Source organism: Nicotiana tomentosiformis, chromosome 12, assembly GCF_000390325.3.
Source record: "Nicotiana tomentosiformis chromosome 12, ASM39032v3, whole genome shotgun sequence".
NCBI classification, from domain to species: Eukaryota; Viridiplantae; Streptophyta; class Magnoliopsida; order Solanales; family Solanaceae; genus Nicotiana; species Nicotiana tomentosiformis.
This window is the reverse complement of record NC_090823.1, coordinates 36674778-36686920: the sequence shown is the minus strand read 5'-3', so window position 1 is coordinate 36686920 and position 12143 is coordinate 36674778.

The window sequence follows — 12143 nt, the reverse complement described above, 5'->3', positions numbered from 1 at the left end:
AAGATAACGAAGTGCCGCATGGTCCGCGTGGACAATAACTCTGGCGCCCGTCAAGTACGGGCGGGACTTCTTAATTGAAAACACAATAGCAAGGAGATCTTACTCCATAATGTAATAGTTGACTTGGGCACTATTCATGGTCTTACTAGCATAGTAGACCGGGTGAAAAATCTTGTTGATACATTGCTCCTAAATATCCATAACCGCTACGTCACTTGCATCACATATGAGTTCTAAAGGCACACTCCAATTTGAAGCGGTGATGATGGGAGTAGTTGTCAACTTGAGCTTCAACAATTCAAAAGCTCTCATGAAATCATCACTGAAATTGAACTTGGCATCCTTCTCAAGGAGCTTGCACAATGGGTTCACCACTTTAGAGAAATCTTTGATAAAGCACCAGTAAAAACCCGCATGGCCTAGGAAACTCCACACACCCTTCACCGAAGTTGGGGGTGGAAGCTTAGAAATCACCTCAATCTTTTCCTTTTCAACTTCAATTCCATTCCTTGAGATTTTATGGCCAAGGAAAATACCTTCCTCCACCATGAAATGGTATATCTCCCAATTTAGTACCAAGTTGGTTTCTTTACATCTAGCCAACACTTTGTCCAAATTTGCAAGACAATCATCAAAAGAATCCCCAACTACTGAGAAGTCATCCATGAAAACTTCAAGGTAATCCTCCACCATGTCCGTGAAAATAGCCATTATACACCGTTAAAAAGTCGCCGATGCATTGCACAAACCAAATGGCATCCACTTGAAGACAAAAGTACCATAGGGACATGTAAAGGTTGTTTTCTCTTGATCTTCCAGAGCAATGAGAATTTGTTTGTAGCCCGAGTACCCATCAAGAAAGAAATAGAAAGCACAGTCGGCCAATCTATCGATCATTTGATCTAAGAAAGGAAGTGAAAAGTGATCCTTCCTTGTTACTTTGTTGAGCTTACGATAATCGATACACACCCTCCAACCGGTCACCGTAGGAATCAATTAATTCTTATCATTGGTGACCACCGTCATGCCCCCCTTCTTTGGTACACATTGAACCAGAGAGGTCCATGAACTATCGGAGATGGGGTAGATAACCCCGGCATCCAACCACTTGATAATCTCCTTCTTGACAACTTCTTGCATAGCCTCGTTGAGTCTTCTTTGATGTTCAATGGACGGTTTAGCACCATCTTCCAACGTGATCTTATGCATGCAAAAGGCAGGGCTTATACCCCGAATATCCGCCAAGGTCTACCCAATAGCCTTCTTCCTCTTTTGTAACACCGCCAATGTAGAATATACCAGCACGTTAGTCAAACAAGAGGAAAGAATAACCGTTAAAGTAGAATAAGGGCCAAGAAATTCATACCGAAGGTGTGGAGAAAATGGATTCAACTCCAAGGTATGTGGCTCTTTAATAGAAGGCTTTGTAGGAGGAGTCTTCCTATTTTCAAGATCCAAAGATAATTTTCGGGGTGTATAATTGTACGACCCCATTTCTGACAAAGAGTTCACATATTACATGAAACCATCCATCTCGTCATCATCAAAGTTGAGCAAGGCGGCCTCTAACATATCACCAACATTGATAGTAGTAATTGTATCATCAACAATAACATCGGTCGCAAAGTCCACAAAAGAACACACCTCATTGCTATTTGATTACCGCATGGACTTACACACATGGAATACCACTTTTTCATCACCAACCCGGAAAGTGAGTTCTCCAACTTCTACATCACAAAGAGCCTTACTCGTAGAAAGGAAAGGTCTTCCAAGAATGATTGGAAATTCATAATCATATTCACAATCTAGAATGATAAAGTTCGTCGGAAGAATGAATTTATCAACCCAGACCAAAACATCTTCAATCGCACCAACGGCCTTTTTATGGTACGATCGACCATTTGCAATCTCATAGAAGTGGGTCTTGGTTGCCCAATCCCTAAAGTATTGAAAACTGAATAGGGCATCAAATTTATACTTGCCCCAAGATCATAAAGAGCTTTTGCAAACTCGACACTCCCAATTGTACAAGGAATCGTGAAAGCACCGGGATCCTCCAACTTAGGAGCCATTGAATAAACAATCGCATTCACTTGATGAGTGACTTTGATAGTCTCAAAATTTATCGACCTCTTCTTTGTCACAAGATCTTTTATAAACTTTTCATAAATTGATTGAAAGACTTTTCATAATTTGAATGAACTTCTTGAATTGATTCTCGCCATTTTGCTTGGCAAGTATTTGATGGTATGGAGGTGGAGTCTTAGGCAATGGTGCCTTTGCCTTTTGCACTACCGGATCTAGTATGTCAATGATGTGTTCCCTAGACGGGTTCACCTCCTCTTGAGTCGCTTCCACACTATCATCAATATCAATCCGAACTTCCTCATTTACTTGAACTACATTTTTCGAGATCTCTTCTTCTTGCATTATTTGGTCATCATTAACAAGTTGCCTTCCACTTGAGGTGGGTGCATTTCTGTCTCTTCCACTTCTTGTGATAATGATCATAGCATGCCCCGTATTGTTACCACCCTTTGGGTTCACCATCGTGTCACTTGGTAGTGCACCCTTAGGATGGAATTTAGAGCTTGAGAGATTTGCCCCATTTGAAATTCTAGATTTTGGATTGATGTGTTGTGTGAGACAAGTTGGGCATCCGAATAGGCATTCTTTTCCATCATTTGCTTGAGCATATTTTCAGTACGCCCCATCTCATTGTTTGAAGAACTTGAACCATGGGAATGATAAGAAGGTGAGTTGCTCAGTTGTTGATACATTGAGGACCTTTGAAAACTCGACCCCCAGTTGCCTTGATTGTTACCCCAACCTCCTTGGTTTTTGCCTCCCCAATTTCCTTGATTGTTTTCACTCCAATTTCCTTGATTGTTGTTGTTATGCCAATTCCATTGATTGTTAGAACTCCAATTGCCATGATTTTTTTGTGGTCTCCATTGTTATTGGTTTGGGCTTTGGAAGTTGTTTCTTTGCCCTTGAAAATTGTTCACATATTGTACTACTTCCTCTTGCTCATTATAAGAATCATCTTGATCAAAACCGCCATCATCTTGCATATAGTTCTCTACTATGGTTTGCATTTGTGGACCCTTAGTCCTCTTTTTGTTCAACAAAACATTCACTCCCTCCACAACATGAACTTGCTTAGAGTCTTGCACTTGATTTAGTTGGGCCTTTGCTAGTTGAGTCATGGTAGTGGTCAATTCGAAAATGGCTTGCCCATGGTCTTGCAATTCTTTATGGAGATGGATCATATTCGGATCCCCTTGTGGGACATTGGCTCGGGATTGCCAAGCTGATGACGTCTACGCTATCTTATCTAGAATATCACACGCCTCCACATAAGGCGTAATCATAAAGTTCCCACCAACTAGTTGATTCACTACACATTGGTTAGTTGTATTAATCCCACGATAAAAGATTTGACGCAACATATTTTCCGTCATATCATTGTTGGGACATTCCTTAATCATTGTTCTACTGCGCTTATAAATTTTGTGTAGTGGTTCATTCGGCTCTTGTTTGAATGTCAAGATCTCATCTTGAAGTGTAGCCATGTGCCTGGGAGAGAAAACTTTAGCAATGAACTTGGCCGCCAACTCATCGGAAGTGTGAGTTGAATGGTTCGGCAGACGTTCCAACCAATCTAAAGCTTTCCCCCATAGAGAGAAGGGAAAAAGCCTTAGCCTCAATTCATCCTCGAAAACATTAGTTTGCTTGCTCTCCCAACATGTATCCACAAAGCCCTTCAAATGTTTGTAAGTATTTTGAGTTGGAGCAATGGTAAAGAAATCCCGTTGCACAAGCAAAGTGAGCATCACATTGGTGATTTGAAAGTTGCCCGCTCTAATATAGGGAAGGACTATTGCACTAGCATAACCTTTATTGGGAAATATCCGATGTTGAGCCACTTGTGATGGATGTGGGGGTGGACCGGGAATTTAGTCTTGTGGTACCCAACCTCTCCTATTAGGTTGTTGCACTTGGGGTACCTCGTCAAGTTATTCCTCCTCACTGTCCAAGTCCCCCAAAGGCATATTTTCGAGCACATTGTTTACCATGTTAGTACCTATGATTTCTATAACAATTTAGTAACACAGAAGGGAAAGAAGATATTCCAAGAACACACTCAAATATATAGCTAACATATTTTTAACTTCCCGGTAATGGCGCCAAAATTGATCCACTCCCAATCCACACTCAACAATGAGTGGAAGAGGTCGTTGGAAGAATAGTACCCAACTATGAGTCGGGATCGATTTCGTCAGGGAGCTAAGTTAGGGTGTTAGAGCATGCATGAAGCTTAATACACTTTCAATCCAGTTTGTTTTACAAAATTACTTCTATAAACTACACTATCAATGTTTAACTAGAAAGATGAAACTAGAAGTTGACTAATTATTTTTGGCTGTTTTCAAATAGGTAAAAAGCCTAGGGATGTAACATTCGCCTACGTGTTCGCCCAGTAGGTTAATTACGTTAACACTTGTTTCATTGATTGGGTTGTATTATAGCTCTCAACTCTAAGTTACACACTCAATACCTCTCAGTCATAGAGTGATTTTGCCCAATTTGGCTTTCTCAAGTCCAAATGGGTATTATGCTAAGTAGTTGATATGAGCGGATTTTTCCTATCTCTAGTTCAAACCCTTTAATTAGGATAGTCAAATACTTAACTAGCCCAATTTCTTGTTAGTCAAGCTTTCCTAGACTAGGTCCCTCTTTCTCAAGTAAAGACCAAGTCAAAAAGGTATGAATCAATGTTTGCAACCATTAATTCTAAAATTAAAGCATGAACAAGGCTAAATAACAAATACCCAATCATAAATAATTATTAAATTAAATACCCATAAGGTTTACACACTAGGGTTGGGTCATAACCCTAGTAAATATTTAGATACACATAGTAAAGAAATGAAGAAAACAAAGAAGAAATACTAATTAAACCATAATATAAATTTAAAATGATAAACTACGATGTTTTTGTCCTAAAATGATCACAAATTACCCAAAATGGTAAACTACAACAACTACAGCTAAAAAAACTTCAAAACTTGACCTAAAAAGGTGATTCCCGTCTATTTATAGTGGCCCAAAACTTGCTGACAAAAATGCCCTTCGGGAGGTTCTGCGGCCGTACAATTCTATGTGCGGTCCTCACATTGCTTAAGCCTGCAGGTATTCTGTAGCTGCACAATTTGATCTACAGATGCACTTCAGCTTCTACGACTGCACAATTCATGTGCAGTCCGCACTTCTGGCAAGGCTTCAGTCTTGTTCATTTTGCACGCTCTCTGAACTTTTTGTATTCTTTTCAGTGCAACTATGTTCTGCGGCCACACAAATTGTGTGCAGTATGCAATTCTCTTCAATCACTTTTGGGCTTCTACATTAGATCTATGGCCGTAGAGAGAATTATATGGTCCGCACTTTCCTCTACGGCCGCATAAATACTTTTGCGAACCGCACTTCTGCTCTACTGCGCTCCTTCTTGCCTTGTGAGCCGGAACACTCCTTTTTGAGTTGGATTTCTTCATTAGAGTACAAATTTCCAACATTCCTGCAATTTGCAGACTTTTATTAGTTTTGGGAACATAAATCAATACTTTTGGACTAAAACTAAAGCAAGAAGGTACTAATAAGTGGTCAAAATCCACACTTATCACCAATCCATACCCAAAATAACATCAAAATCTACCATATTAAGTAACAAAAGATTAACCCTAGTCTCGTAGCCCCAATAGTGACCAAACAAGAACAATAGACACAGTCTAACACAATAGAATCCCCAACGGGTGTAGACACATAAGTAGGAGTATCGAGAGAATCATGAGACATATCCAAATATGAAGCAAAGTAGGATGACACATATGAATATATAGAACCCAGATCAAATCAAACTAATGCCTCTCTATGACAGATCAGAATAATACCTGTGATAACTGCATCTGAAGCAACTGCCTCAGTCCTACCAGGGAAAGAATAACAACGAGCTCGGCCTCCTCCTCTAGGATGACCTCTACCCGCCTGTCCTCCACCTCCAGCTAGCTGTGAAGATGAAGTAGCAACTGGAGCGGGAATCATAGCCTTAGTACCTTGCTGAGGTCCATCCATCTTAAGTCTGGGACAATCTCTCACCTTGTCCCTAGTATCATCACACTCTAAATAACCTCTATGCGGGCGTTGCTGCTGGTACTGAGTTTGCCCGTGACGATTGGAATGACCACTCTAGGAACCTCATGCAGAAGGCACACTGAAATATGTCCGGTACGAGTGCTCTAAGATCCATGGCTAGCTGGAGCACCACAGGAAATGTGAGGTGCATACTGAACTAGTCGACTGACAAAGCCTCTGCCATGATGGGTCTAAGCCGTATAGTAAAAATCACTAAATCCTCCAGAACCACGAGGCTTCTTATCCTCCCTATCCTCCCTCTCCTGACAACGGTTACGCTCTAACATCCTAGCAATCTCCACAACCTGATGAAATGCAATCTCAGTCTCTAACTCCCGTGCCATACCATATCTGAGGCTAAAGGCGAGTCCCTCAATAAATCTACGAACTCTCTCTCTATCAGTGGAAACAAAGGAAGGTGCATGACGAGATAACTCCGTAAACCTCATAGCATACTCGGACACAGTCATGCTCCCTTGGCGCAACTGCTCAAACTCATTGCACAACTCATCCCTGCAGGTCTAATCTCCATCAAGAAAAGATCAGAGAATAGGGACCATGTAAATGGTGTTGCGCCAGTTATCATACTCGCCTCATAAATCTGCCACCATGTGTATGCCGACCCCGTCAACTGGAAAAGTAGTAAGGTCGACCCCCCTCGACTCCACCAAACCCATGGTACGTAGAATGCGATGATACTAATCCAAGAAACCTTGTGCATCCTCAAAAGTCCCTCCACTAAACTAGGGAGGATGAAACTTCAGTAACCTCTCCAAACTCCTCTGTCCCTCAGCCGAGACAACTGGCCCTACCTCGGGCTGAACTGCCGTTATTGGCTGCACCAACACAACACCCAGTGTCTGGTAAGCATGAGTCGGCTGCTCTGGTGTGCGGGCTGCGGGAGTTTGAGCTCCTCCCCCAGTATATGAAGTAGCTGGTGCAACTAGAATCAATTCTTCCTGGGCCAAACTCACAAACATACTCATGAAATATGCCAAGGTCTCCTAGAGCCCCAGTGTAGGAATATGCTGCTCAGGTGCACGCTCAACCTGCTCGGGCTCCTAATCCTCAACTGGATCTGCTGGAGATCCACCGTTGCTACTCTAGCTATAGCATGTGCACCTCCTCGGCCTCTACTTCAGCCCTGGCCTCTTGCGGCTCTAATAGCGGGCGCTTGTGCCTGCTTAGCTAATTTGGTAGAGCGTGTCTTCGCCATTTGTGGGAGAATAGAAGAGTAAAGATTCAAACTTTGGAATAACAAATCGACATGATAAAGAATGAAGGAAGGTGATATTTCCTAACAGTTCGGTAGCCTCTCAAAGATAAGTACAAATGTCTTTGTACCGATCGACAAGATTATACTAAACCTGCTCATGACAACTCGTAGAACTTATGAACCTAGAGCTATAATACCAACTTGTCATGATCCAAATCTCACCATAGGGGTCTTGATGGAACCTAGTCTATAAAACTAGGTAAGTCGATCACTTAACAATATTTAAATCAGCAAAACATGATATAATAAGGCAGAGTTTAATATGAAAGCAGAAAATAGAGTTAACATCAGCCAAAATGGCAATACTCAAATATTTCCCCAGAATTAGGTAGTACAAAGTCATGAGCTCTGACTGAATATATAAGGATGTCTTAAATTACAATACTGTTTGAATATGAAAATAACAATATAAATATAGGGAAGGGACTCCAAGGGAATGCGCCGGTCATGCAGGTCTACCTTGAATCCTTGCGGTCAATGTAAGCCTCACTGCCTAGGTCCGCTGCCTCCAACACCTGAAGCTACACAAAATATGCAGAAGTATAGTATGAGTACACTACTATCGATACCAGTAAGTATCAAGACTATCCTCGGTGAAGTAGTGATGAGGTTCAAGTCATTTGATACTCACTAGTCAAATAAGCTGTACAATATATCAAAGACTAGAAATAGATTGTATAATAGAAAATAATATCAACAATCTCTTTGGAACATATGATAACAACTCAATGCAAGTAAAGGTTCAGCTTGACAAAAAGTTATCAAATAGAAACACAAACATATGATACCTCGTAACACAATAACAATATCCATCTGCATCGCTCAGCCCTGACAAAATAACAATACCTAAACCTATCTCTTCGTCCTAATACAATAACAATATCCATCTGTATCGCTCTGCCCTGACACAACAACAATATCCACCCGTGTCGTTCCGCCCTGACACAATAACAATATCCATCTGTTTCCCTCAGCCTTGACACAATAACAATATCCATATGTATCGCTCAGAACTGTCACAATAACAATCACAATCGTACGGCAGAAACCTCGTGCCAACGCCCAAACAATCCGCCAACATGTCCATATGTGTCACAATTATAACAAAACAATAATGTCAAGTTTCATCAAATACTAGCTCACAATTTATCAACAAGGTGCACAAGGACATGCTAACTATAAAAATATGGATGGGTATTCAACATATAAAGCATGACTACGACTAATTCAATTGAATGATTTAAATCTCAAAATATGATAAAATAAGTCAAACCTTCAATTAAAATACTCTACTCATTGATTTTCGCTTCTGCGTACCATCCCATCGCATCTGCAATGCCGCTTTTGTGAGCCCACTCTCGCATATGCAAAGTTCAGTGGCTCCCCGATCCTCTGCTTCTCTGATACTATTCTCGCTTCTACGGAGTCGCTTCTGCACCCACACTAGCATACCTGCGCCCAAAGTTCCGCACCTACGGACAATGCTGCCTTCCTCTTCCCTTCGCATCTGTAGCCCTTTTGTCCGCATCTGCGGATTCAAACTCGCTGGTGCGAGAACACTAGAATCTGAAGTGCTACCATAATATTAAAACAATCCGAAACACACCCGAGGCCCCGGGACCCCATGTAATCATACCAATCAATCCCAAAATATAACACGGACCTACTCGAGTCCGCAAATCACATAGAATAACATCAAAACCATAAATCACACATCAATTTAAGTTTAATGAACTAACTAACTTCCAAACTTTCAACACTCACGCCAAAACATATCTAAACTACTCAGAATGACCTTAAATTTCACACACAAGTCTCAAATTACATAATTAACCTATTCCAACTTTCAGAATAACAATCCAGACCCGACAGCCTCAATGTCAACTCCCGGTAAAACCTATGAACCTTCCAAACCTTTAAATTTCCAACATTTGCCAAATAGAGCCAAATAAACCTAGGAACCTCCAAATCTAAATCCGGACATACGCCTAAGTTCAAAATCACAATACAAATCTATTGGAACTATCAAAATACCATTCTAGAATCATTTTATATAAAAGTCAAACATCGGTCAACTCCTATAACTTAAGCTTCCAACCTTGAAACTAAGTGTTTCAATTCGACCTAAAACCTTCCCAAAACCAAACCATTCATCCTCGCTAGTCGCATAACAATAAATATACATACAGGGGCATCAAATAGGGAAACGAAACTCAAATACACAAAACGACCAGCGGATCGTTACAAGGCATGTATGAGTATTTAAGATCAAACATTATTTAATGCATATTTCTTTAGGAGCAGGGTTGATGCAAGTTGTATTTTGTTGAAATGTTTAATTGGGAGAGTTGTTTGGTACCCCTACCCCAGCTATGCACCTTTGCTATTGATACCCTTTATTCTGTAATTGTATTTTCTGGAATATTTCTCTGTATTATACATGTTATTGAGATGCACAGATTATGCAAGTGTTTTTTGACTTAAAAACCTCGTCACTATTTCGCCGAGGTTAGTCAAGATACTTATTGAGTACATGTGATCGGTTGTACTCATATTACACTTCTACACCTTACATATAGATCTTGGAGCTGAGTAGTTATGGAAGACGAAACCTTGCATTGAAGACATACTGGCATTCCAGATTCAAGCTACCTCTTGTTCATGGTAGTTTTGGCTTTGTTTCTGTTTATGTAAACTTCAAACAAATACTGTATATATTCTTCACATCAGTTTTGTAAATCTAAATCATAGTGGCTCATGACTTGTACTACCAGTCCTTGGGATAATGATATTGAATTCTTTTACGGTCTTTATTATTAATATTGATGATTTCTCATTATAATTGTAACTAGTGGTGGCAAAATGGTAAAAAGAAAATAGTTATCCATCTATATTATTCATTAAAAAATGGGTTGTATAATGAACTTTTTAAAAAAGGATCAATTATGGATAAGAACCATATTATCCGCTTAGAAAATGGATAACCAATAAGTTAACTTCTACACTTGTAAAGCTTCAAATTGGGGGTTCCTCAAGTTTGTGAGAAGAAGAATTCTCCCAAAGTGATCATATTCAAGAAGTCTTGGATAAATGAATATCCATATTATCCGCCGATTATCTCGTTTTAATCCGTATTAAATATGAGTCGGTTCGAATAATTTATCTGTTTTTGTATTATCTACTTTGGACATGTCCATACCCGACCCGACCCCGCTCGTTTGTCACCCCTAGTTGTAACATATACTGTTTGCTTACCTAACGGGTTGAGTTAAGTACCATCACGACTTGGTGGGATTTTGGCTCTTACAAAACTACAATTGAGCCTGATTATAATATTTTATTATAAAATTGAGGTTCGGTATAATTTATTTTGCTGATCAAATCTTGGTGATTCAAAGTTCAACTGAAATATGCAATACTAAATTATTTTCTTATTTAATAAATTTTATGATGAGCTAATATTTATAATTTGAATAAAAAAAAAATTCATAATACTAGTATTTTTGAGTTGAATAGAAATTGTCAGTACAGTTGAATATAACAACTGTAATTATTCATAAAATATTTTAGTTTGATATAATAATAATCTTTCAAAAAACATTCTTACAGAACTTGACTGAAACCATAATAAAGTATCTCACTACTTTTGTGCGACAAGGTTTCTTCCTAAATGAGATCAACAATCATTCTTTTAAGGATTTTTATTTTTATTTTTATCACAAATATATTATTCAATATCTAAGTAATCTTTAAAAATCTGTATACTCATTACTATAAAGCATACATGCAAAACGCGTACAATAAAAACTAATTTTTAAAAAATAGGGGGAAGGAGAAGGGATGAACAGAACCCTCATTAATAAAGCAAAAATTTAAATATCCAACAAATTGAACTGTTAAGATTATAAAAAAAAAGAAAAAAAGAACTTCATTGTCGAAGTAAGTCAAAGTATCACTAGCCGTAAAAATTTCGGCACCTTTTAAAAGAATGATAAATATACTAGGGAAAGCCTAAAACCTCTTGGTATTAATAACTATAGTTTAGAAATTAGGCAAAGCCGCTACTAGGGTAGTTAATTATTGGTTCTGTTTATATTTATATCATTCGTTTTGTTGATAATGATGAGCAACGTTCCATTACATGAAGAAACCACGTCAATGTTTATTCCCTCATTCGTTTTCTAAATTTATTCGAGATGTGAGTAAACCTCCCCCCACCCCCACACACCCCCTTTTTTTTTTGCTGTTAAAGTTTCGACAATAAGAACGTTCAGAGTTTCTTGAACTTCTGTTTTATCTGCAGAAATTATAAATTGGAGTCAACCACTGCATCCCAAATTGATGCAGACTTTATCTGAATAATTAATCAGTATATAATTATAATATCTATTTTCTATGTTTCTAATTTATGTGACACATTTCTTATCCGTTAGTTTAAAAAAAATGATAAATTTATATATTTCAGAATAATTTAACTTTAAATTTTTTTATTTTATCCATTTTACCTTTAATGAGAAACTTTTGTAACCATACAAATGTTATAGAATATATTTAGAACAACAAGTTTCAAATATTTTATAGTCACATAAATTTAACACACAAATATTAGAGCAAATTTCAAACTACTTCACATAAATTGAAACAGAGGGAAAAATAATACTCCCTCCGTTCC